Source organism: Hypanus sabinus, chromosome 2 (assembly GCF_030144855.1).
Source record: "Hypanus sabinus isolate sHypSab1 chromosome 2, sHypSab1.hap1, whole genome shotgun sequence".
In the NCBI taxonomy this organism is placed as follows: Eukaryota; Metazoa; Chordata; class Chondrichthyes; order Myliobatiformes; family Dasyatidae; genus Hypanus; species Hypanus sabinus.
The window spans coordinates 140,932,395-140,959,890 of record NC_082707.1 but is presented as its reverse complement, the minus strand read 5'-3'; the positions used below and the strand labels follow the sequence as shown (position 1 = coordinate 140,959,890).

The window sequence follows — 27,496 nt, the reverse complement described above, 5'->3', positions numbered from 1 at the left end:
CCAGTGATGCTGAAGGAACAATGGTATAGTTCCAAAATTAGGGTGGTGTTTGGTTTGGAGGGTGTGTTCCCATGCTTTTGCTAACCTGTCCATTTAGCTGGCAGAAGCTGTAGGTTTAGAAAGTGCTTCCTAACGAGTCTTGATGAATCGCTGTTTCTGTGTGTTGGTAGTGGAGTGACTGAAACGTTGCGCATGGGCTGTGTATCAAGTGGGCTGTATGCCCTGTATGAGCTTCTTGAGTGTTGTTGAAGTGCCGTTCATTCTGGGTAGTGGAGAACATTGAGCCTTATAAGATAGTGGACATACTCTGGGGAATCAGGGAGTGAGTTACCTTCTGTTCTGCTCTTGTAGACACATTGCAGATATGAGTACTTCAATTTAGTTTCTGTCAAAGATATTCACTAAGATATTGATAGTGGAGGATTAATCATTACCTGAGGAGTTATGAATGGTGTTGAACGTTGAGCAGTCATCAGTAAACATGCCTACTTCTGGCCTTGCAGTTGAAGGAATGTCATTGATAAAGCTTCTTAAGATGGTTATCCTGGAGAACTCCAGCAGATATGCCGTGTGGCCCAGATGATTGCTTTTCAACCATCACAACCACATTTCCTTACTGCAAAGTATGATTCCAACAAGTGTAGAGCATTTTGCCTGATTCCCATTGACTCTAGTTTAGCCAGGGATCCTTGATGTCTGACTCAGCCAAACGCCGTCTTGTTATCAATGGCATTTCCTCTAATCTCATCTCTGGAGTTCAGCTCTTATATCCTATAACAATCATAACCCTTTAGCCTTCAAAGTTTCCATGGTTAAAATACTCAATGCACCAAATGGCCTAATTCTGTTATCTGTTATCTAATGGTCTTATGGACATTTAAAATATTTTATTCCCAGGTTGGAGTCAGCAACAAAGGGATCTCTGTAATAGTTTTCTTCTGAGGTTTTCCTGAAAAACTCACTTTTGATGGCATACTGAAGGACATTCAGCATAATTAGGCCATTTGGTCCATTGAGTCTGTGCCTCTATTCCGTCATGGTTGATTTATTATCCCTCTCAAAACCATTCTCCTGCCTTCTCCCTGTAACCTTTGACCCCCTTGCCAATCAAGAACTTATCAAGCTCAACTTTAAATACATGCAATAACTTAAACAGACATCTGTGGCAATGAATTCCACAAATTCACCACCATCTGGTTAAAGAAATTCCTTCTCATCTCTGTTCCAAGTGGACATCCCTCTATTCTGAAGCTGAGCCTTCTGGTCCTAGACTCCTCCACTATAGGACACTTACTCTGCACATCCACTATATCTAGGCCTTTCAATATTCAATAGGTTTCAGTGAGATTCCCCATCATTCTTCTGAACTCCAGCAAGTACAAGCCCAGAGCCACCACACACTCCTCATACATTAACCCTTCTATTCTCAGGATCGTTCTCATGAACCTCCTCTGGACCTCTCCAATGCCAGCACATAAGGTGCCCAAAACTGTTCACAATACTCCAAGTCCAGTGCCTTATAAGGCCTTAACATTACATCCTTGCTTTTACATTCTAGTCCTCTCAGAATGAATGCTAACATTGCATTTGCCTTCCTTACCACTGACTCAACCTGCATGAGGACTCCCAGGTCCCTTTACACCTCTGATTTTGAATTTTCTCCTGTTGCAGAAAATAAATTACACCTTTATTCCCTCTAACAAAGTGCATAACCATACACTTCACTACATTATATTCCATCTGTCTCTTCTTTGCCCATTCTCTCAATGTCTAAGATTGTAAGAACTATGGCAGACTTCCTGCTTCCTCAACACTAGCTGCCCAACCACCTATCTTTGTATCATCCAAAAACATGGCTGCAAGCCATCAATTCCATCATCCAAATCACATATAACATGCGTAGAAGTGATCCTAACGCAGATCCCTGTGGAACACCACTGGTCACCGGCAGACAATCAGGAAAAACCTCCCTTTGTTCCCACTCATTGTCCCCTGTAGTTAGCCAATCTCCTTTCCATGATAGTATCATTCCTGCATGGACACTTAACTTTTTAAGCAAGCTCATTGCCAGAGACCTTCTGGAAATCCAAGTAAACAAAATCCACTGACTCTGCTTTGTCCATCCTGCCTGTATTTCCTTTATTTCCAGTTAATGTGACACTGTTGCAGCTTGGTACATCTGGAGTTCAGAGTTCAATTCGGGCACAGTGCTTCAAGGAGTCTCTGTACGTCTTGCCCGTGGAGTGTGTGGGTTTTCTCCAGGTCCTCTGGTTCCGCCCACCCCCAACAGTCCAAAGACATAGCAGACAGGTTCATCAGTCATTATAAATTATCCTGTGATTAGGTTAGAGTTCTTTGGGTTTGCTAGGGTGGTGTGGCTCGAAGGGCTTGCTCTGTGCTGTATCACTAATAAATAAATGTTCATGATTATTTTTCAAATCAGACATTTTGCTGCATTTCCTTCCTCTGTGTTCTTAACACTTCCTCCCACTCATTTCATTCCATCTTTAATACATCTTGATGTTTCAGAAAAGCACTCCATTCATGAATCACCTAAAGTATTCTCCTTTTCATATTGAAAGCAAACACCTCCCCAGTACTATCCCTGAAAGAATACCTTTGCAGTCCGAAAATTTCAACATCTACTTAACTCCATGCCCTCCACTCCAGTATTTATACCCTCTGATACCTTCTCTCCAGTCAATACCTTTTTAAACCAGTCGAATTCCACACCATTTCCTATTATCCCACTTTTCCTATTTTAACACCTACCTTCCTGTCCTTTCCATTTTATCTATCTCAAGCAATGCTACAAATATTTCTTATGATATATCCATTCTCTGGCATTACTCTTCACAATGTGCTTGAATTCTAAAGCAATTTTTAAAATATAATTTTCCTCTACTTTTCAACTTTTGCAAATCAATGTACTCTCTGGCCCATCATGAATAATGGAAGGTCTTGTATATGCATACACGTAGTTACTCAGGGCTTAGAGTTTGCACTCAGTGGTGAACAAACGACACTCGCTGGTTATTTCAATTACAACGCCCCACAGATACTCCTTATTCTTTAGTGTGGCACTCTGTGGTCATTGAGTGTCCAAAGCATTGTGGCGCCCCCTGCAGGGAATAAGGACCTGTATGAAGTAGTAGGGAATAGCAGTTCTCATCATCCAGTCCATTCAACTTTCCTCCTTGATCCATGCAATATGAATAAGTAATTATCACACATTTCAAATGCAATTCAAAGTTTAAAACAATATACAAAAAACAAGCATGCATAAGGAAAAGAAATGCAGAATTAACAGAGAGATAGATGAAAGAACAAGAAAGGTTTTTAAAATATTGATGGAATAAACAATAGAAAATTTGAATTAAACCTGAAGTATTGAGACCACATATTTTTATCAATACCAGGGAGGCAGTTTGGGAATAATTTTAATGTGTTATTAAAAAAAAATCCTTTAATTTTAATGGACAAGTCTAACTACTTGTGGCATGTTTACTGGACATGCATTGAGTAAGCAGTTTATATCCAGTCTGTCTGCAATTTATGATACAGCAAACCTTATCGAGGAATAAGAAAATTTGGATAACTTCCTGCTTTCCAATGTCTTAGAGCCTTGGAAATATTGGAAGTTGCTTTTCAAGTTACTTGAATGACTCTAAAATAGTCATAATTGATATTCCTAGTTTATCAGCCTGAACTTGAATATTATCATTCCTAATATTTCATTGTTGCAATATTTCCACTAACAAGATTGTTTTGTGTTATGGTCCTTTGGGAGATATGCCTTTTGATATCTCATTTACATGGTCATTTTACTGTATAAATATTTACAGGTTGTTCACATACAGAAGTCAAGTGCTACGTACAGCCCAAACCTTACCAGATACTCTCAGATTGCTCTGCACTAAATATCACTGGACAGTCAAATGGAAATTCCTGTTGGTTCATCCTCATCTTCAAACACCCCCTTTCTGATTAGCTAAATTAGATCAATATCAGGCCTGAATTGGTCTTTTAGGCCTTTTTAATTAATGGTCACACAGTGAGATCTCAAAAATCAATCTTTCAATCCCTTTTTTAAACAATTAGTTATAAGAGTTATTGTAAACTTTGATAACCTTTAACTATTATGATGATTAATGTTAAAACAGCTATTCAGTCCTGACAGCAAGTATAATTCTTTATTTCGATATTACTGAACTAATTGCAGTAAGTGTCACCTCCAGGACAGATATGGTCAAAGGAACACAAAATAAAATGTGTTACGTGAGTCTCCTGCCACACCAATATACTTCACATGATTAGAAATTATTATAATAATATTTTTAAGTTCCTTTTTATTCACTGGTGTATACATGAGTTTTTAATGTGATTAGGGGCTTCTATAATCCATTCTAATTTTTGCAATTTTTGACATATTATCAATTTTTATCTCTATACAACGATATACCACTATTTCAGACCATCATTGCTTTTAGCTTTGTACATGAAATTAAAATCAGGAGCTAAAGAACTCCAAGGAGTAGGAGCTTCAGGTTTTTTGATTTCCTGCATTATTGGAGTATAGAAGTTTAAGGAAGTGAACACGTGGATAGTATTGAAAAGAGAGCAATTATGTTTCAATGGACATTGAGTCAGAAAGTAATTGCTCCATTAAAATAGGCTTCACCTGAATTAGGGTCCCAAGAGGAGGGATAAAAAGATGGTTCAGAAGTGCTTTAGATCAGTAAATGTGAGGACTCAGTTGAAAAGCACTATGTTTATAAAAGCCCTAAATGAAATGAAAGGGAAAAAGATGTAACTGTCAGAATTGTCTTCAGCTGCTACAAATAAAATAAAGGCTTCACCTATAAAAACAAGAGAAAAATAAAACCATGTGAGTGAGTAAAACATTAGAACTGGTGGAGTCCATGGTCACATAATCATAGGGAACAAATCAGTAGATATACAGTAACTCCGGTGACTGGCATTCTAACCATTACTGAGACATGACTGCACTGACAACTGAACTAGAAATTAAATATGGCAAGTTTTAAGTCAAAGGAAATGGTAGAGAATTGAAGTAACCATAGAGATTCAGACTGTTTTTGCTGATGGAAAATATAATGAAAGGTAAGATAAGTTAACACTTAGGTAATAGTGATGATAATATGAAGTGGCACACTGTGGTGCTTGAAAGGGAGAAACAAAAGCCAACTAGCTTTAAGTAAAACTGATCCTCATGCAATGAGACTTGGTAAACTGAACTTGTCAGTAAATTAGTAAAATGACAAAGATCAATCAGAGATGTTAAAATGTAAGTTAATATTAAATTATTTGATACAGAATCAATTTATATTGAGAGCAGGATCTCTACCTGTCAAAAAGTAGCCAAGGAGATAAAATAATCACACATGAACCAGAAAGTAAATTTAAAAACATATAGAGTATAACAACAAAACCTAACACAAAATTTGATACACAGAAGGGGTGGAAGAAGGAACAAAAATGGCAAGAGATAAAAATGAATTCAAACAAGATTGAAAGAAACTTGCAAGGGATATCAGAATTCATACAAAAGATGTTCACGAATATGCTATGTAAACGAATGGTCAGGGACCCTTGAAAATGGATTAAGGCATGTTGAATTATTTACTGTGGTGGAGGATGGCAAGCCAAACACTCCAAGGAAGCTAACTCAATTAGATAAAATCTGTTTGTGAAGTTAGAAAAGAATTAGCAAACATCTTGAAAATTTACAGGAGGGTCAAAATTAGAATCAGTATCAGGTTTATTATCACTGACATGACGTTAAACCCGTGGCTTTGTGATAGCAGTACACTGCAAAACACCTTCAGGCTCCTGTACCTCCTTCCCGATGGTTGTAATGGTCAAGGGTTGTGAGGTGATGAAAATAGCTGAGTTTTCAAAGGTCTGCAGCTTCTTCCAGTCATGTGCACTGAAAGGCTCCATGCAAAGCTGTGAGCCAAACAACAGTAATTAAAATCTGTAGAAACTTGCAAAATCTCCTTGATGAAGTAGAGCTGCTTCATGATTGTATCAATGTGTTGGGCCCAGGACAGAGACATTTCCACCCAGAAACTTGAAGATGCTCATCCTTTCCACTGCTGACCCTCATATGTTTTTCTGTCTTAGAAACGTAGAAAACCTACAGTGCAATACAGGCCCTTCTGCCCATAATGCTGTGTTGAACATGTACTTACTTTTGAAATTAGGTTTAAACATAGCCCTCTATTTTTCTAAGCTACATGTATCTATCCAAAAGACCCTATTGTATTTGCCTCCACCACCATCACTGGCAGCCCATTCCACGCACTCACCACTCTCTGTGTGAAAAACTTAACCCTGACACCTCCTCTGTACCTACTTCCAAGCACCTTAAAACTGTGCCCTGTCAGGGCTTTTTCAGCCCTGGGAAAAAGCCTCTGACTATCTACACAATCAATGCCTCTCATCATCTTATATACCTCTATCAGGTCACCTCTCATCCTCCATTGCTCAAAGGAGAAAAGACCAAATTCACTCAACCTATTCTCGTAAGGCATGCTCCCCAATCCAGGAAACATCCTTGTAAATCTCCTCTGCACCCTTTCTATAGTTTCCACAGCCTTCTGATAGAGAGGTGACCGGAACTGAGCACCGTACTCCGAGTGGGGTCTGACCAGGGTCCTATATAGCTGTTACGTTACCTCTCAGCTCTTGAACTCAATCCCATGATTGATGAAGGCCAATGTACCGTATGCCTTCTTAACCACAGAGTCAACATGCACAGCAGCTTTGAGTATCCTATGGACACAGACCCCAAGATCCCTCTGATCCTCCACACTGCCAAGAGTCTTACCATTAATACTATATTCTACCATCATATTTACCTGCCACAATGAACCACCTCACACTTAACTGGGTTGAACTCCATCTGCCACTTCTCAGCCCAGTTTTGCATCCTATCAATGTCCCGCTGTAACCTCTGATAGCCCTCCACACCATCCACAACACCCCCAACCTTTGTGTCATCAGCAAATTTACTGACCCATCCCTCTACTTCCTCATCTGGGTCATTTATAAAAATCACAAAGAGAAGGACTCTCAGGACAGATCCCTGAGACATACCACTGGTCACCAACCTCCATGCAGAAAAATGACCTGTCTACAACCACTCTTTGCCTTCTGTGGGCAAACCAGTTCTGGATCCACAAAGCAAGGTCTGCTTGGAGGTTATGCCTCCTTACTTTCTCAATAAGCCTTGCATGGGGTACCTTATCAAATGCCTTGCTGAAATCCATATACACTACACCTACTGCTGTATATTCATCAATATGTTTAGTCACATCCTCAAAAATTTCAATCAGGCTGCCTTGTCAAAGGCACGCACAACCTGCCTTTAACAAAGCCATGCTGAGTATTCCTAATCTTATTATGTCTCTCCAAATGTTCATAAATACTGCCCCTCAGGATCTTCTCCATCAACTTACCAACCACTGAAGTAAGACTCACTGGCTTATAATTTCCTGGGCTATCTCTACTCCCTTTCTTGAATAAGGGAACAACATCTACAACACTCCAAACCTCTGGAACCTCTCCTGTCCCCATTGATGACAAAGATCATTGCCAGAGGCTCAGCAATCTCCTTCCTCGCCTCCCGCAGTGGCCTGGGGTATACCTCTTCCGGTCCCAATGACTTATCCAACTTGATGCTTTCCAAAAGCTCCAGCACATCCTCTTTCTTAATGTCTATATGCTCAGGCTTTTCAGTCTGCTGTAAGTCATCCCTACCATCACCAAGGTCCTTTTCCAAAGTGAATACTGAAGCAAAGTATTCACTAAGTACCATTGCTACCTCTTTTCCACTGTCACTCTTGATTTGTTCTATCCTCTCATGTCTTGTGCTCTCGCTCTTCACATACTTGTAGAATGCCTTGGGGTTTTACTTAATCCTGTGCTCGCCAAAGCCTTCTCATGGCCCCTTCTGGCTCTCCTAATTTAATTCATAATCTCCTTCCTGCAGGCCTTATAATTTTCTAAATCTCTATCATTACCTAATGTATTGAATCTTTCATAAGCTTTTCTTCTTGACTAGATTTTCAACAGTCTTTGAGCACCATGGTTCCTGTACCCTATGCAGACTGCCACGCAAATAACCTCTGCACATTTGCCACATTTCTGCCCTGAATTTCCCTGAGAACATCTGTTCCCAATTTATGCTTCCAAATTCATGCCTGATAGCATCATATTTCCTCTTACTCCAATTAAACGTTTTCCTGACTTGTCTGTTCCTATCCTTCTCCAATGCTTTAGTAAAGGAGATAGAATTGTGATCACTATCCCTAGAGTGCAATCTCACTGAGAGACGTGAAACCTGACCAGGTTCATTTCCCTATACCAGATCAAGTACAGCCTCTCCTCTTGTAGGCTTATCTGTATTTTGTGTCAGAAAACTTTCCTGAACACACCTAACAAACTCCACCCCATCTAAACCCCTTGATCTAGAGAGATGCCAATCAATATTGGGGGAATTAAAATCTCTCATTACGACAACCCTGTTAGGATTGCACCATTCCAGAATCTGTCTCCCTATCTGCTTCTCGAAGTCCCTGTTACTATTGGGTGGTTTATAAAAAAACACCCAGTAGAATTATTGACCCCTTCCTGTTTCTAACTTCAACCCTCAGAGACTCAGTAGACAATCCCTCCATAACTTCCTCCATTTCTGCAGCCATGACACTATCTCTAATCAACAGTGCCATGCCCCCACCTCTTTTGCCTCCCTCCCTGTCCTTTCTGAAACATCTAAAGCCTGGCACTCAAAGTAACCATTCCTGCCCCTGAGCCATCCAAGTCCCAGTAATGGCCACAACATCATAGCTCCAAGTACTGATCCACACTCTGAACTCATCTGTTTGTTCATGATACACCTTGCATTAAAACAGACACATCTTGAACCATCAGTCTGAGTGTATTTCTTCTCTATCACCTGCCTATCCTCCCTCTCATACTCCCTACAAGCTTCCTCTATTTGTGAGCCAACAGCCCCTTCCTCCATCTCTTCAGTTTGGTTCCAACCCCAAGCAATTCTAGTATAAACTCTCCCCAATAGCCTTAGAAAACCTCCCTTTCAGGATATTGGCCCCGCCGAGATTCAAGTGCAACCCATCCTTTTTTTACAGGTCACACCTGCCCTAAAAAAGGTCCCAATGATCCAGAATTCTGAATCCTGAGATTACTGCCCTTGTGGTCCTGTTTCTCAACTTCTTTCCTAACTCCCTGTAGTCTGTTTTCAGGATCTCCTCCTTTTTTCCTACCTATGTTGTTGGTATCAATATGTACCATGACCTCTGGCTGTTCACCTTCCCACTTCAGGATATCATGGACACGATCAGAAACATCCCAGACCCTGGCACCTGGGATGCAAACTACCATCCATGTTTCTTTCCTGCATCCACAGAATTGCCTGTCTGCCACCCTCACTAAAGATTCCCCTATCACTGCTGCCATCCTCTTCCTTTCCCTGCCCTTCTGAGCCACAGGGCAGACTGTTGCTTCCCCCAGGTAGGTCATTCCCTCCACCCCAACAGTACTCAAACAGGAGTATTTATTGTTAAGAGGGGCAGCCACAGGGGTACTCTCTAGTATCTGTCTGTTGCCCTTCCCTCTCCTAACTGTTGCCCACTTATCTGTCTCCCGAGGCCCTGATGTGACTACTTGCCTATAGCTCCTCTCTACCACCTCCTCACTTTCCCTAACCAGACAAAGGCCATAGAGCTGCATCTCCAGTTCCCTAACCCGGTCCTTAAGGAGTTGCAGCTGGACGCACCTGGCGCAGATGTGGCTGTCCAGGAGGCTGGGAGAGTAAGCGTTCAGCACAGACTAGTAGAAGGGCTGAGGTGGCCTGTTTCCGTGCTGTAATTGTTATATGGTTATCTGATACCCAGTACAGAACACCAGCCTCGCAGACATACTTCCTATTCCTATTCTTCCCAAGTAACTTCCCTCGGCTCGATCTTTTATCACCGAAGCCCTGTCGAGCCGAAGCCCTCCTGTTCTGGTGCCTGCTCTATTAAACTGTCTTCTTTCTAAATTCTTCCTGCCAGTTTAACTCACTGATGTCCACGTGCCTCCCCATCTTGAAGTCCTATCTCGGAATTGTCCAAGTAGTTTGCCCTGATGAGACTAAATTGGGTAAATTTTGCTGGTTGGAGCCAATAGTTAGGTCTAATTGAAAGTGTTAACTTTCAGCAATTTAAGTTCGAGGAAATTTTAACTTTATATACATGCATTACTATGCATGAAATTCTGAGAGTTAGTGCTAGAACTGATGTAAAGTTAGAGAGCCAATTAATTTCAGTGGGAGTTCTCGACCTGGGGTATGAAGAAAGCACGTTGCTATACTATTTAATTATTTTACTTTTGTTTAATAGTTAATAATTTCTAAGTGATTTTTCTCTTTAATTATTTAAAATATTGTTAAATAAATTTAATTTTTGCCATTTGATTCAATTTAAAAATTCACAGTTACACATTTCACATTTAAAACTTTGTCAGAGACAGACACCATGCCCATCTTTGCCACCTGTGATAAGTATTCTGGGGAGCAGGGAGTGGGGGTGAGCCTCAGCACTAGGCTGCTTGAGACTGAGTCACATTATGTAAAATAGACATGGAGTAAAGTTAGTAAGTAGTTTCATGTACAAAAAATGGTAATAATTTTAAATTCTCTTCTGCAAATTACTTTTGGGTAAGTTAAAATTATCAAGTTTGTGGTTAATAGATTGTATTGGTTCTAAGAATATCAGTCAAACGCCATAGACCAATATGGCCTTTACATGGTGCTGTTACAAAGATCAGCTATGGTAGCATTGAAAGGCAGAAAAGGTTAGTGGATCTAAATGATCTACTCTTGTCCCTAAATTCCTAAAGACTTAAAAAGTTCTAATGCTACAGAACAGTTAATGAATAGTTTGAAAACTATTATGAGATACAGGGCACCTGATTCACCAGATCAATTCAACTTAAAAAGAGCAGGGCTCACCTCAATTAAAAAGCTACATTTATAATTTTTACAGGCTCTGCAAAATAAAGGGTTGCCATCTGTGTCAGCCTTACTTGGTGTCAAGTGGAGGGGTTGTGTGTGAAGTGTATCTGTCCTGTCTCCCCAGTGTGCCAGTGCTTTGCTACTGAGCTTAAGGATGTGTCCAGCAGTGGAGAGAGAGGGGTCAAATATGGCAGCAAGCAGCTCACTGTGAGTGCTTTGCAAACCGCAGTTCCCAGAGGAACTGTCAGCTGTAGGTCAGCTTTATTCAGTGGATTGAGTGCAGTTGCCATATAAATAGTATGTCATTAATGGTAACGCTGCACCACCTGAAATAGACTATGATTATTATCGTTTAAGTGCAGTTGTCATTAAAATAGTATGATCTCATTAATGATAAAGTAACGCAGCCTGAAATAGATTCTGATTAGTATCCTTGTATGATTATCAGTTTTATAAATAAATTGATTTTAATTATGTTTCTTTCTTTGTACCCCTCTCACACACCAAAAAATAATTCACCAAATCAGGACATTGGTAGGGTAAGTGATCTTCATTTCAGATTAAGGATGGCAACCTAGTTTTATCAGGAATTCCTTAGACTGTAGGAGTCGCACAATAGCACAGAGAGAAATGGGGTGTCTGTTCAATGTGCATCTTCGAATATAGTGTCTTCTGCTTCGAACCAGAATGTTAAACAAATCTACAAGATGGTTATTACTGAAACATTGGTATCTTGAAAACAGGTGTGCAGCTTACTCAATAAATTTTTCACAATATGTGTGAAATACCTGTGGAATGGTGGTAACACTATGTCATGTAGATGACAGTGCTAATATTTCAGACAAAGTCAGAAGAAATTTAATAATTATCATCTATTATTTTATTTTGAAAAACAAGTGCTTGGTATTGTATTTTTACATTTAATATTACAGAGGATCAGGATTTTTTTTAAAAAACTCACGCCAGGTTCATTTTTATGAAATTTGTCTTGTAACTAAATCTTTAACTTCTGCCCTATTGGTTTTCCTTCAATTGGTAATCAGTGGCTATAGCTACAAATAGTTGCATGAATACAAGGCAAGTTCATTATTAATGGCATACAGGGCTGGGGGACAAAGAAGGAATCATCTGAAAATATTTGGTTAAATTAAATACATCGAATTAGATTCCAATATAGTATTCTGCAGATTATTGATTTAGTTCTAACATTATCACCAAAAACCATTTCTAACAGATCATGACAATATCAAAGCTCAAAACTGTTTGAGGTAGTCATAATGGGTAAATTACTAAAATGATCTAAAATTAAAGTATTAAAAGGAGCAATTTCTAAATTATTTGATGAAAATTATTAAATATATTCAATCTTTTGATATGATAGATTATGCTAGAGGTGATTGAGACTAGATTTCTTATTTTGGATGTGTTAGCTTTGAAATAGATTCTAGTTTTCCTCAGCCAGAACATTTTTTGACAAGGGGGATTTGTTTGTAGACATAAGAGACTCAGATGCTGGTATCTGTAGCAACAAACAGTGGAAGAACTCGGCGGGTCATGCAGATCTGTGGGAAGAAACAAGTTGTTAATGTTTTGGATTGAAAGGTATTTTATTTTTGGGCTGGTTTTATTTAATTATAATACAAAGTAATGGCCCTAATTATCTAAAGCAGAGATATAAATCTTCCAATCAAGTTATTACAGTATCCATTCACTCATGGCAGAAAAACTAATTGATATTTTTGCATGGAGCAGTGTAGTAATGCTGAGAGCACTGTGGCTGTTGTCAATTCTTGGTTGTCTTCCAAAAGTGCATAGAGCCGCCTTCTGGAGATTCTGTAGTCCTTTATATTGATAATTCCAGATTGGTGCTAGATAGAAACTTACAGTTTATGGACTCATAACGGTGAAGGAATTACATGTTATAGTTGAATCAGGAGGATTGTGAATTGATACTGTTCCTTTGACATCACACTTCTTGTGCTGCTTCCTGGTGGATGTTGTAGGGCTATTCAGTGTTGTACAAGTAAGAAAGATAAGGTGCTGCACTTCATTCTGTAGAAAAATCATAACAGTCACAGTGCAACATTATGGAAAAGTTAGATAAGCAAGTAAATTTTGGATCTTTTATTTTTTTACAATTGGCGTCTAGACTGCATGTAAAAATATCTCCAGTGCTTCCATTGTTGCTTGTGGAGAATGTGTATTCCTGTTGTGGAACATGTAATTTGTAAAATTGAACTGAAGCAGACATTTCATTAAAAAATACAGTTCTCTCATTTAAAAGATAATTGTAACTGATAATTTTGCATACTAAATTTAGCAATGTCACCTTCTTGCATGAATTCAAATACCAAGGTAATAAAAAGGTGAATATTATTTATGTAGATCATAATCTGAAATCACTGGATGTATCAAATACGACAACAGTAGCAATATTAAATGAGTTGACACAATGGTGAAAAACAAAATGATTCCGGTTTCTCTAATGCATCACTTAGTCTTTTTGAAATTTCAAACTTGGCAAATACTGAAATATTTTGGCTATTAAAGATTTTGTGATTCTTAGATTAAAATGCAAAATACTAAATTGTTTTGAATAGAAACAGTGTAATTTCTGAATTAATTTTGAGGTAATTATTTCTAATATTAAACTAAGCCTTCTGAAATGTAAAAACTCTCATTGACTATGCAGGAGTCATTTAGGAATTGGAGTATTCATTTATTTTCCATAATAGAAAATAAAATTCCATAATTATCTGTAAACCTTTGGTATGATTGCAAAGTTAGTAGATAAAGAATTGTGAAATCTGCAATCATTTTAATTAATTGAAGTTCAAAACCTTTTAATTCAGGGATCAGGTACTGAAATATGTCCATTTTGTACTGTTAATGATAACTATAAAATTCAATTATCTATTCATCTAAGTTAGAGGAACAATAATACTAATGTTGTATACAATCAAAATAATTTATTTCAAATATGTTATTGTATTAATAAAAAAATCAGCATATCATTGTTTGAAAAGCTGTACTTGGTAACATTTTAAATCAAATTTTCTTTTAGTAAAATGGCAAAATCAGATTTACAGTCCTACTCATTGTCCTTGAGGAAAGGATGATTAATGGAATGGCCCTACTCTTCCTTGTTTTTCTTTTTGTTATTTCATTATTTCCCATGGGGCTCTAACATATAAAGTCATTCTCTCCTTAGAACAAAAGAAGATTTTGAGGGCTTTAATAATTAGTTTGAGGCCAGAGTAGTGAGGAAAGGAAAAAGGTCATCCAGATCTTCCATTTTAATCCACCATTTGCAGCCAAGAGCCTCAAGGCAAAAATTCTTTCACTTATTACACACTCAATTAAGCACATTGCTTCCTCATTCCTGTGGGAATAATAATTACCAGGCAATAGTGAACGTTACAGAAGCTGGATTTGTATCTTTAAATTAAATGATTGGCCCTTTTCATCCCAATGAACAATTAACTCATTCACACATCTAAAAGGTGCATACTCATTTGGCTTGCCAGCTTCCAGTGAGTCCAGTTTCCATCATTCAGCATGGATATGCAAGAACATGTATAATACTTTTATTAGCATAACTGAAAATTTTCCGTCATTCAAGGACAGAAGCCCTTCAATATTTCTGTGCTCTTTCTTGTCTCTGTTGCCATAGCAATACCTTGGATTGCTGTATGAGAACATAATAGAAAGAACCAACATTAAAGTTTTGTGAGATTTTTCTGTCTCATTGTTGTAGAATAAATCTCCTGGAAGGGCCACAAAAGCAGAGGAGAAACCAAGTGTATTTGTGACCAAGCTTTAAAAGTTTCTTTCTACTCCCTTGAAGTCATAAGCAAGCTGCGGAATAGTAACTGTCAATCCACCCTACCACACAAGGATATATCCTGGTTCTCTTTGAAAGGCTGTGGAAAACACTTTCTGGTGCATAATACAACATTTGATACATTCAATTTTTTGACTCTCGTTAGAGTGGCAAGTATGTGCATGCAACGGAAACGATATCCAGCCTGATGCTGCAGAATTGCATCAGTGTGGAGTAGAGTCAGTGGACTTTACCTGCCTCTAAATTTTGGATGGTTGCCTCAGAGGAGGTAATATCAAAAAGGAGAAACATCTATAGTTGAGCTTAAAGTGCATTCAAGTCACTGAACATAGAACAAGCTCTGTTATGGACTTAACAAGTGTACTTACTGTGAGAGTGTCTGACAGTGAAAATGCTTGATTGATTTATCGATATTCCTAAAACAATACTTACATCAAGAAAACCCAAGTAGTAATTTACAACACTGAGTTTAAATTAGGTCATTAGACAATCTGAGAAAAAACATAGGTTTTCAAATTATGTATGCCTTGGCAGTAACTGCTGTAAACAGCAGATTAGCCATCAGTTCAGTACTGATCTTATCTGCTGTAAACAATTTAGTAGGATTGGATAAAGTCTGGAAGTGGTGGGATTATTGTAAAGCAATTAATCTTCATTTTAGAGGGAGAGGAGTCTGATATCTGTTTTGACTTGTTCTTAATGACAGGAATTCCAATTAAACTCTTGTCACTTTAAATTTGCCAGTTTTGGTTTCATTTTAAATAGAGCCATTAACTGTTCCATTCTCCTTGAGGAAATGATTTCAGCAATCACAATAAGTGGTGTTTGAAACTCCTGACAGATTAGATACTACCTTGCTGAATTAAAAAGAATGGCACTGAGTTAAAGCAGAACAACAATATGCTCTAGCTAACCTTGATCCCCATAACTGATTAAAACTATGGGAAGGCCAAAATAGATGGCATCCTGTTGAATGCTGAGCCTTTTCTCTCAATTTGTGGTGATGCTTGCTATTTGCATCTGGATTTATGCAGCCTTCAAAATACACGTGGGGTAAGTGCATAACTTACCAATGGCAAATGCAGACAGCAACCCCCGTCACCCTCTTCTGGATCAATTAATTTACATAGTATAGTGAGCTATACTATGTAGTGTATGCGAAGTAGAGTTATCTGTCAGTTATTTAGCATGGTGAGAGATTGATTGGATTAAATGCAGTAAAAGTGATAAAGGGAAACCAAAAAGGACATTTACCCACCCTGAAGATAAAATTCTAAGGGCTTATATTGTCAGCCTATAGAATGGAGACATTTTGAATGGAATACATCGCTGACTATGTGAATATATTTTTGTTTGGTTTATATGAAACTGTATTGTATGTGTCTCTTATCTTCTACTCACTGGCCCCAAATTTATTTAGAAAGTAAAATTAGCTGTGCCGGATTAAGAAGCACTCATTACCTTGATCGGCAAGGCAAACACAGCTTCACGTAGTTGGGCCTAACACATATACACAGAGTTGTAGATACGCTGCCCATTACTCACGTCAGCAGGCATTCTTCATGCTGCAAATCAGCCTTTGCCCATGGCCTGGAAAATTAGCAACATAACATGTTTTAATGTGATGCATGATTGAACAGAGCATATAATTAATTCCAAAATGAAATCAGCACTACTTAGTGTGCATGGTGTTACAGATTCAGCAACAATAAATATATAAGTGAGGCAGGTTTTTTTTTATAACAAATAAAACATTTATTAAACACTGAAAAACAAACCCCAAAAGTAAACAAACAGCTAACGCAACCGGAAATCAGCTGCTGTGCGGCAGCTTAAACAGTTCTTAAAGCGATAAAGCGAAAACAGTTCTTCAAAGTAGTACTGCGAAAGTTCAAAATGCTTTCAGACCATTAAAGGAGAGGCTTTTTAGATGATATAAATTCTCTTACACGTCGTGTTGGTGCAGTTCCCAGTCGAACTATACTTTTCTGGGAGAATTTACGAAGATGAAAATGAAACGGCTTAAAGGCACTGACCTTTCCTTGACAAAACTGTACCCAACCCTTTCTGCTATTATTGCAGGGGTTAGCACAGGGACAGCCAACGAATTCCTTCCGAATGAGGATCAAACAAGGTCAAACCTGTTTCACCGTCGAAATCGACTTTCCTCGATCTTTTAACTCCCGAGCTCCGATCTTCACTCTCCACTGACTTTTAACTGGCAGTATTATAAAGAAACTGCCGGCAATGACCTTTTAAACTTTAGGCATTAAATATTGGACCACACAGTGGCATGGAGTCAAAATGGCAAATCCAGTCATGAACTGCTCCTCCTCACAAGGAGGGGTCCTCCTTTTATACCCTGTTGAAAAACTGTCACATGACCTCTACTGGCAGGAAAATGACATCACTCCACCATCACAAGACAATTACCTTAAGTCCAGTATAGCTTCAACACCTGTCACATGACAAGTACCAGATACCCATGGGTACGTAACAATGGCCACAATGTGAAATTGATTCATAGGCCTCATTCACAGGGGATACTGGTCAGTGATGTCAATAGGCCTCAAAGTGTAGAGCCATGAAGGTTAACAGCACAAACGTGGGCCCTTGGCCCACCACTTTTATGCTAACATTCCTGCTCATTCTGTTTGACATTGCTGATGCCAAGTTGTAATGTGAAGAAACCCTGTGGCCTGGACCATTTTGAAAATCTTATCTTAAACAGCAGTTTTCACAACCTGTCGATTTTGCCTGCATTAGTGCAGACCACAAAGTGAACTTTGGCTATGAGTAATTATTATGGGATGAAACATGCAAGGAAGTAGGAAACTAAAAGCCCCAAACTCAGTGAAATTTTTCATGTTCTAATGTGCACTAAAAGCCCTTAATATTAGTTAAATAACTCCACCACTGAATTCAGCCCTGGAAGTTCCTACATGGGATTTAATGCTCTATTTGCTTTTTCTTTCTCTATGGGCTCATTGCTTCGTCCAGCTGTCCATTAGCTCTTCCACCATGCCCAAAAATCTTTCACAGATGTGGTGTGTTCTCTTCCCTCTCCATTCTGCATTTCTGGTCCTGGCCACAGATCTGGCATGGCAGGCGGCGCAGCCCAAAGCGTCACTCAGCGCAGTATCTCTAAGTAAAATAATAAATCCCACCCCACCACCCAAGACTCCAATTTTTTGTTTAGAGCTGTCACATTTAAGAGCTGTTGCCATTCTCCACGCATCGTCCATGCCATTGTTAGACCATTTTTTAATGCAGTCGTTAAGCCCATAAATGTTAGTTATCTATTCCTAAATGCAGAAAGGAATTCAGAAGAAAAGCACAGAATGGTACGAATGTGCAAATTCCTTCTACCTAAAGTGGATAAGTAGATGAAGAAAATAACCAAGATGCAGTCGAAGGGAAGCTGGTTTAGTATAGGAGCAAGAAATGAATAAAAGAATTTGCTTCTGTGCTTGGTTGAACAGGAACAGGACTCTGTGTGGAGCCAGTTAAATTACATATGAATGTGTTTTATTTCTAGGTCAAGTTATTTAATTACACAGTCATTTTTAAAATCTAAATTATATGTACTGTTATGTCTACAGTGCTTTAAAATACAGTCTGTTCTGGCTGTTTGTATTACCCACCTGACAAGTGACATAATTGAAATTCCTTTATATAGATTCAGTTGTGTTTAAATCAAAAATATGGAATTAATGATTCCACTTGAAGCATTTGATACAGATGTTAGATTTATAAATGTTCACAGTAAAAACAGAAAATACATGATATATCCAACAGTATTCAAGCAGTATCCATGGACTGAGAAACAGCTAAACTTTACCAGTAGATGGCTTTTCATTAGAGATTAGGAATCAAGTCATCTTTAAATTACAGAGGGGTGGTATTACATAGAGAACAAAGAGGATATGTATAATGGGATGGAGACCAAAAAGAAACTGAATGGCAGTACAGCTGGCTGAAAAAGGATGGTAAAGGCTTGGTAATTGCAGTTGATCTGTCTGGAGGAGAGGTACATAAATAGCAGAAGAGGAATCAGAACAGAAAAGAGAGAATTAAGAACAGTGATGTTGTTGAAATATAAAACACTGCAGATGCCAGAAGTCTTAAATACAGTAATAGAAAATTCTGGAAATACTTATCAAGTCTGGTAGTATTTGTGAAGAGAGACAAAATGGAATTAACATTGCAGGTTATTGAGCTATCATCAAAACTGGCTAGTTCCTATCTAGACCGGAAAGACTGATTAATTGAAATTATTGATTTCAAGATTGTGCCCAGAGGGTAGAGCAATATTCAGTCAGAAGAAGGGATGCTATTCCAATGATGAATCATATGAAGTAATCACATCTATGAATATTTGTCAATTATAAATTCTGTGAGAAAGCCACAGTGACAAAACTGTATATTCCATATGTCATTCATCTCTCAATTTGTTGGCATAAGATAATTCCAAAATATTTTAAAATATTAGCATCTGTATATTCCATGTCTATTTAAAATATCAACATATGATTGTAAATTGATTCAATTTTCCATATAAAATTCTTTTACCATTAAGCTTAAATTTTTAAAAATAAATTGCTTCTAGACAGTTAATAAAATGAGGTGAGTAGTGCTGCAGGGACATACTGGTGTAAAACGTAAAATACAGCCAGCAAGTCAAGTTTAAATCTACTGATGAAGTTTCCACAAAATAATTGTTGAACAATAATTTGTATTGTATTCTGCACTTATTTTTCTTAATATAAGAGGACCTAATTGATTAATTTCCTCATCCTCCTTACCTCTTCTTCAATTAACTACAACTCAGAGAGGTGTACACCCACCAGAGCAAAATATATTATGATAGCTTCCTGCATGTTTTCTTGTTTTTTTTTAAAAGTACATACATAACAGTTTCTGCTCGTAACAATACACTTAAGCTTTTTATATATTCTGTTTGATTATTGTGAGCTTCTTCAGTCATTAGCCTGAAAATATAAAATATGTACTGAGTATAATATAAAATGTTTGAAATAAACAGTGTAATATATTTAAATTATATACAACATATAATGGAATGTGAATGCCCAGAAAAGAAAATCCCTTAGGGTTGCACTTCAGCATGCCTTAGTAGATTCATCAAAAAAGCATTATGTTGATGTGAGGCATTTAACTGCTGTTTTCATTGCAGAAATATTAATGTTATTGATTTATAAAGTAAATAAACTTTATTGATAAAATAACAAACTGTAGTCATACTAAATGGATAGAATAGATGTAAGTTTGACTTTTTGTAGCTTGGAATACTAGACTGACAGTGCAAGTTGAAAATCGTGGTTCAGCCTAGCCCTGGGGTGAAGCAGACTGGAACACTGCTTGGAATGACAATCCACAGTCCTGTCACACTAACTCTACAAAGTACTGAGGAGATCCTAGAAAGCACAGTTAGCATTCCTGCCACGTCAGTCCCACCTAAAGGTTTCTGCTCCTGGCACACTTTGCGAAGTTAAGGTACATTGTCAGTGATTTTAAGACCATATAGACAATAAGACAAAGGAGCAGATTTAGGCCATTTGGCTCATTGAGTCCGGTCTGACATTCTATCATGGCTAATTTATCCTCCTCAACCCCTTTCTCCTGATTTCTCCCCCTTTCTAATCAAGAACCTATCAACTTCGGCTTTAAATAATCCCAATGATTTGGCCTCTACAGCAATTTGTGACAATGAATTCCACATATTCACCACCTAAAGCTAAAGAAATTCCTCCTCATCTCTGTTCTAGAAGTATGTCCTTCTATTCTGAGACTGGGTCCCCTAGTCCTAGACTATCCCAAAATTGTAAACAACCTCTCCATGTCCACTCTATTTAGGCCTTTCAATATTCAATAAGTTTCAATGAGATCTACCCTCATTCATATAAACTTCAGCAAGTACAGGCCCAGAGTTAATCAAATCCTCATCATACATTAACCCTTTCATTCCCATAATCATTCTCATGAACTTCCTCTGGATTTTCTCTAATGCCAGCACATCCTTTCTTAGATAAGGGGCCCAAAATATTCCAAGTATGATCTGACTAATGCCTTATGATGTCTTAATAATATGATGCCTTATAAGCCTCAGTATCAGATTCTTGCTTTTATATTCTAGTCCTCTTGAAGTGAATGCTAACATTGCATTTGCCTTTCTCACCATCTACTCAGCCTGCAAGTTTACCCTTAGGGAATTGTGCATGAGGACTCCCAGGTCCCTTTGCAACTCTGATTTTTGAATTTTCTCTCTGTTAGGAAAATAGTCTACACCTTTATTCCTTCTACCAAAATGCATGACCGTACATTTCCCTACAATATTTTCTATTCACTTCATTTTCCATTCTTCTAATCTGTCCAAATCCTTCTCCAGTTTGAATGTTTCCTCAATACTACCTGCTCCATTACCCACCTTTGTATCACGCACAACCTTGGTCACAAAGTCATCAGTTCCATTATCTAAGTCATTAAAATATAACATGAAAAGAAGCAATCCCAACACCAACCCCTGCAGAACACCACTAGTCACAAGCAGCCAACCAGAAAAGGCCCCCTTTATTACCACACTTTAATTCCAGTCAGCCAATCTTCTATCCATGTTAGTATCTTTCCTGTAGTACCACGGGTTCTTATCTTCTTCAGCAGGCTTATGTGCAACACCTTGTCAAAGGCTTTCTGAAAATTCAAGTACACAACATCCACTGATTCTCCTTTGTCTATCCTGTTTGAGATATGCTCAAAGAATTCCAACAGATTTGTCAGGTTATGTTTTTTCCTTAAGGAAGCAATGCTGACTTTTCCCTATTCTATCATGTGCCTCCAAGTATCTCAAAACTTTGCCTTTAATAATGGTCTCCAACATCTTACCAACCACTGAAGTCAGGCTAAGAGGCCTATAATCCTCTCTTTTGCCTCCCTTGCTTCAACTTCTGAAGCATCTTCTCCTTAGTATTAGCAACTACACTCATTTCTGCCTGCTAACATTCTTGAATTTTCGGTATACCGCTGGCATTTTCCACATTGAAGGCTGATGCAAAATATATATTGAGTTCATTTGATATTAACTCTCCAGCATCATTTTCCAGTAGCCTGATATCCACTCTCGGCTCCCTTTTACTCTTCATATATCTGAAAAATCTCTTAGTATGTGTATTGACTAGCTTGCCTTCATGTTTCATCTCTTCTCTCATTGGTTATTTTGGTTGCCTTCTACTGGTTTTTAAAAGCTTCCTACTAATTTTGCTATACTGTATGCACTCTCTTTTACTTCTATGCTGTCTTGTCAGCCACAGTTGCTTCATCTTCCCTTTAGAATACTTCTTCTTTGGGACATATCTATTGTGCACCTTCTGAATTACTCCAGAAATTCCAGCCATTGCTGTTCTGCTGTCATATAGTGAATGTGTAATCAGATATTCATTAGATTGCAGAAAAGTTCCAATAATCTGGCACACCCGTGACTTTGGTGGCACCCAGATTCTCCAGATTATTGGATGTTTTTCTTTCCCCAACAAAATTTTTTACGTTTTTATCATTGCATAGTATTGTAAAATACTTACCAGTGAATCCCTCATGTTTGAAGGGATTGCAGGAAATAGAACACAGGTCAGTTTAAAATAAGCCTGGAAAACGTGGCCCTAGGGAGTTCAATGAGAGAAGTTGGTAAGCCTCTGTGAGTCAGAACGGAACCTGGGAGCTGGGCTCCCAGTGATTGGAAAGGGAATCCAGGAAGCAGGACAGTGGAGAATCAGGAGATAGCACAACAAACATTATCTGGTGAACCAGTCAGTGAACCATCAGATTTAAAAAAGATGGTCTGCAGATTGTCAGAGTCTTATTGTATTAGTTAGTTTCAGGGAAGTGCCTTCATTTCTGTCACAGTCCTGTGTTTGCGCATCACAGTGGAAAGCCAACTTGCATTGACATGATGTAAATTACAAAGCCTCAAATATGCAGAGATGCACACCCCTGAAGTGCAACAAGTTTTGTTTTCCCCCAACAATCTCAAAAGAATGATGTTTAAAATTAACTTGTGTGTTCTATAACTAGAATAATTTATATTTTTTATATTTCTTTTTAATAGTACTGTCAGTTTTAATAAACCGGTAAGTTTAGGTAGAGCTCTTACATTTGAACAAGTGAGTCATGAACCATCCGTATCTAATGTTCATGACTCAATATCAAAAACCCAAGATTCTACATTAAATCTCTAGAATCTGTATACATGGATTCACTTTGATTTTGGATAAACAGATGTCAGGATATTAATATTTTCAGCAATACGAAAGCTACTCTCATCTGCTGCATAATAAATGTATAGAAGTACATATTTATAAGTGCTGAACTAGATGACAAGTTTATCCTCATACTTGGGTACTTTTGTTGTTCCACTGCAATAAAATTTGTATTTATCTGAATATAAAGAAAAGTAACTCACATTTGCCCAGGTTGTACTGGAGCAGAACATCTCATGGCATGCCCCATTAGATAAATCTATTGAGATAGAAAAAAGGTCTCTAAACTTGAGCTGATTAGGGTATAGAGAGAATAACAGAATATATGTGACCTGGGTAAACAATGGGATAAACAGTCTTAACCATTAATATATACTGATTGAGAAACAGGGTAATGATGTGGATAAGAACTGAGTGAATTAGAATCCAACAGGTATAGAATGAAAGAAGAATTGGATTTGTAAAGAAAAAGGAAACATGTTTATATTTTCAATTTTAAAAATCACTAACAAATAGGAATTAAATCTCATAAATCAGGTAAGGCCCATTCTGAGTCAAACTTTGAATGTCATTACAGAGTCATAAGTTTCAAATTAACATTTGTGCTGCTATTTACCATCCCTTCGCTTTTGGCAAAGTATTGAATTGCAATTAATGTTGTATATACAAATGCAGCAACTTCCTGAACCTCAGAGAAAATTTGGAAATGAGCTGTAATTCTCATGAAGTGCCAATGAAGCACCTCAACTCTTCTAGGAATGCCTGTCAATTTGCAATTTATAACAAATTTGAATACATTTTGGCAGCAAAACTTCAAGTATTGTCAGAACATCCTGTACACATACAAAGTAGCTGTGATACTTTGTCCAGCACACATTGGATCAACACAAACTGAACTGCCAACTACTGGACTCTAAGAAAGCCAAATGGGAAATGTGCCTTAGTAGACACTGATCATGAACTACATGAGTAATTTAGCTTGCAGTTGCCATTGGCTAAAAGAGGCTTATCTGGCCTGAACCAATGCAGTAAGAGCAAATTAAAAGCACCCACACAGAATCCTTTTGCCAGTGATTTTACAAGGTGCTGCAAACAAAGATGGCAGATAAATTGCTTAAAATTATCATGCCCAAAGCTGAGAGAGGTGTGATGAATGGCTTACAGTTTGCAATTAAACTTGAAACAGTTTAGTCTATTTCACTAAATTCTTAAGTCATCCAGTTATTTTGCAATGAGTAATTCTAGTTTGAAAGAGATTAACTGCAGTGGATAGGTTATAAAGTGAGCTAGTTCCTAATGCAGGAAATCAATGGAATATAAGTTTGACAGGTTGTAACTTATGATCTACGCAGGCGGCTGCAGGTACAAACCACCAATTTGGCAATAGCTGCTGTGTTTCCATGTTGAAAAGGTTTAGAGGGATATGGGCTAAGTGCAGGCAAATGCAAGACCTTGGATGGACATCTTGGTCAGCATGGGTGTACTATGTGTTTACATGCTGTAGAACTCTAGGAGCAATGGGGTGGTATTATATATGCATATTCTGTTAGTCGATCAACATGAAAGCTGTTTTACCACGAATATTAAGCTTATTAACTGCAGCATATTAAGATTTATTAAATCCGTAGCATAATTCTTAGTCACTCACAAATCTCATTCTTTTACAATCATACTGTTCTTTTCAAGTAATGTAACCTAAAGTAAACTGAGAAATCAGATAACTTGTGCCATAAAGTGTTTTTATAAGTTTATTATCATCATTTGTATTGTTCTTGTCATTGAAATTTGAAGCCACCAAATTCAAAGTTACCCCTGACAGACTTGATTGTACCTGGGATACCAACATGTCTTTCAATCACAAAGGGTACTTGAAATCAACTAATGAAGGTTTCATAGTCTTTATAGTTTTGAAGTTAAGTTTCAATCCACATTTCAAAATTTGAATCATCTCTTACCAAATGGACATGCTGCTGTTTAGACATAATTGCATCTTAATATAAATTGTCTTCAGTAATGGGAAATCATTCAATACCAATAATATGAATTGCAGTTTTTGAAATATTATTTGCAATAATAGGACAGGTGCATTTTAAAGATAACAGAAATAACAACAGGTACAAATAGAATTACTTTTTGTGTGAAATTAAGGCTCGGGGATATGTCCAGATTGGAAAAATATGTGAAAATGCCAATTTTCTAGATAGAAGAAGTGTAATAGATGTGGAAAGAATGTAGAAGAGGAAGACGGTGTCCATCTGTTACAGTACATTCTCAGTACAAAGATAGCACTAACCCCCCCCCCCATACTTTTAATCAGCCAATTCAATCATATCACAGATGTAATAGTGCTTCACCGATTCCTTTCCTTTTTCTCATTGAACCTGATGGAAATCATGGAGCTGTTGATAGCTTGTGGGAGAGAGACAGAGAGAAAATAAATGTCCATAGGCATTTTATTGGCCAGTGTAAAATTATATGCAAGCCGTTTTGTCGGAAGTGCTCCTACTGTTGGAATCTAGCTCTTATTTTGCGATTAGCAGTAAATGCATTGTATTTCATCAAACTTGCAGCTGCCTCCAAAAAATTTGTTGCCTTTTGTGCATCATTTACCTCCATGGAATGTCTGTTGTAAGAGGTTTTGGTCTGAGTGAACCAGGAATGTATTGAGATCCTCCCTACTCCGTGTGGTTTAACACTCCTTCCTGAGGCTTGTAGAATCTTAAACAAAAATGTTTCAGTTAGAATTAATGTAAAATCATATGCAGAAAGCAAAATAGAGAAAAGGAAAGAAAGGGATTTAAAAGAAGAGATGGAAGATAGCAAAAAATATAAAAATCTTTATTTGTTTTGTTTTTATTTAATTTCTAAAAATGACTTAATACTGAAGGAATAAGTTTCCATTTAAATAATATCCATCTTCAGTACAAAGAAATTGTTTGGTAGTAAATAAGACTCCACAAGCCCTTAAAAATCTTCACCTACATGGTGATGGTAAGCACTGCTGTTTTCTGGTGTGTATTTGAACGTCGAGCCTCTCAATGAAATAATAATACAACAAGCAGTGCAAGTAAAACAACTAATGATTTTAACAGTGTACGCTCAGGCAAAGGATATCAGTTCAATTTACTGTTTCGTACTTCAAATGGTGATAATTCCATTTATATGCTTACAGCAAAATGCTGCTTCAACAATGTTCCCATCTGTTTCTGATTAGAATAATGGTAGAAATATCATGTTTTAAAAGTGCATCATTTGCTGTTTTGGTGGCTGTTTGGCAATTGTTATTTTGAAACTAAACTTAGCTATGTCATTTCCCATTTTCAGCAGTAATACATGAAAATTGCTGCACTGTTCGACTTTTAGCTTTTCAATAAATCATGCTGCAAGCTGCTTCTTGCATAGCTAAGTTAAATGCATGATTGGACATCTATCTATATATTATCAATGTATTGAATATCCTGTCTTCATTAAAAATGTTTATGTTCTGTTATGTGCCTGAAAAATTCTCAGTGAAAATATGTTAAGTATTGTATGAAACATTTATATGCACTTGTGTACACATGATAGACAAAAATGTTCATTTAGGGTTGATCTTCACTTTCATATAACAACACTTTATGTTGTATTATTTCCTGTTCAAATCATTCTAGACTGACAACTCACGAGCATACATCTGTAATCAGTATTTTATGAGAATGGGTGACTGTGAATTTAAAATGTACTTGCAGGTCGGTAAAGTGAAGTGGAACAAGAAGCACAGAGACAGGCATGAAGGGTGCAGAATTACAGAGATAAAAATATTTTAGACTGGGATAACTGAATCAAAGAGAAAAGGAAAATGATCAACAAGAAAGGGTTTATTGCTGTGCTCAGCTTTGCATTTTTTGGTTTGACCATATCCAGACTGACTGACTAAAAAAAAATTATTATTTTTGTACATTTATGGTCACTCTACTTGAATCAGTTCTTCAAAGAATTTAGTTCAAATGAAAGCCAGGTAGATAAAAGGAAAATTACTTTTCTCTGCTAATTATTAGTGCTGTTATGTAATTAAATAAGTGGCACCTGTCCACTTCCCAGTTGTCAAAAGTTGGTATAATTTACATTGATGATATTTTAAAGGCAAGGCTGTCGGTGAGACTATAAGGCCAAGGTGCCATATATGCTGAAATGCCTCGGTAATTTTGCAGGGTAAAGCACGGGTAAGTCTTATACTTGTTTCTCACTTCTCATGCACGATCTAGTTGGGTGCAAAATGGAGAGAAATGTCATGTTTCAACTTTTGTCTTCTCTCACCTCAATGAATACATATATGTGATGCTGCTGCAAATATTGACTAACAAC

The 27,496-nt window shown here is 37.5% G+C and overlaps 1 protein-coding gene across 2 annotated transcripts in view; it reads left to right on the top strand.

The window, feature by feature from the left end:
• Positions 1-27,496, top strand: part of LOC132384652 (RNA-binding protein Nova-1) — a 246,023-nt gene that overhangs the window by 209,308 nt on the left and 9,219 nt on the right. The gene's annotated exons all lie outside the window — the stretch shown is intronic.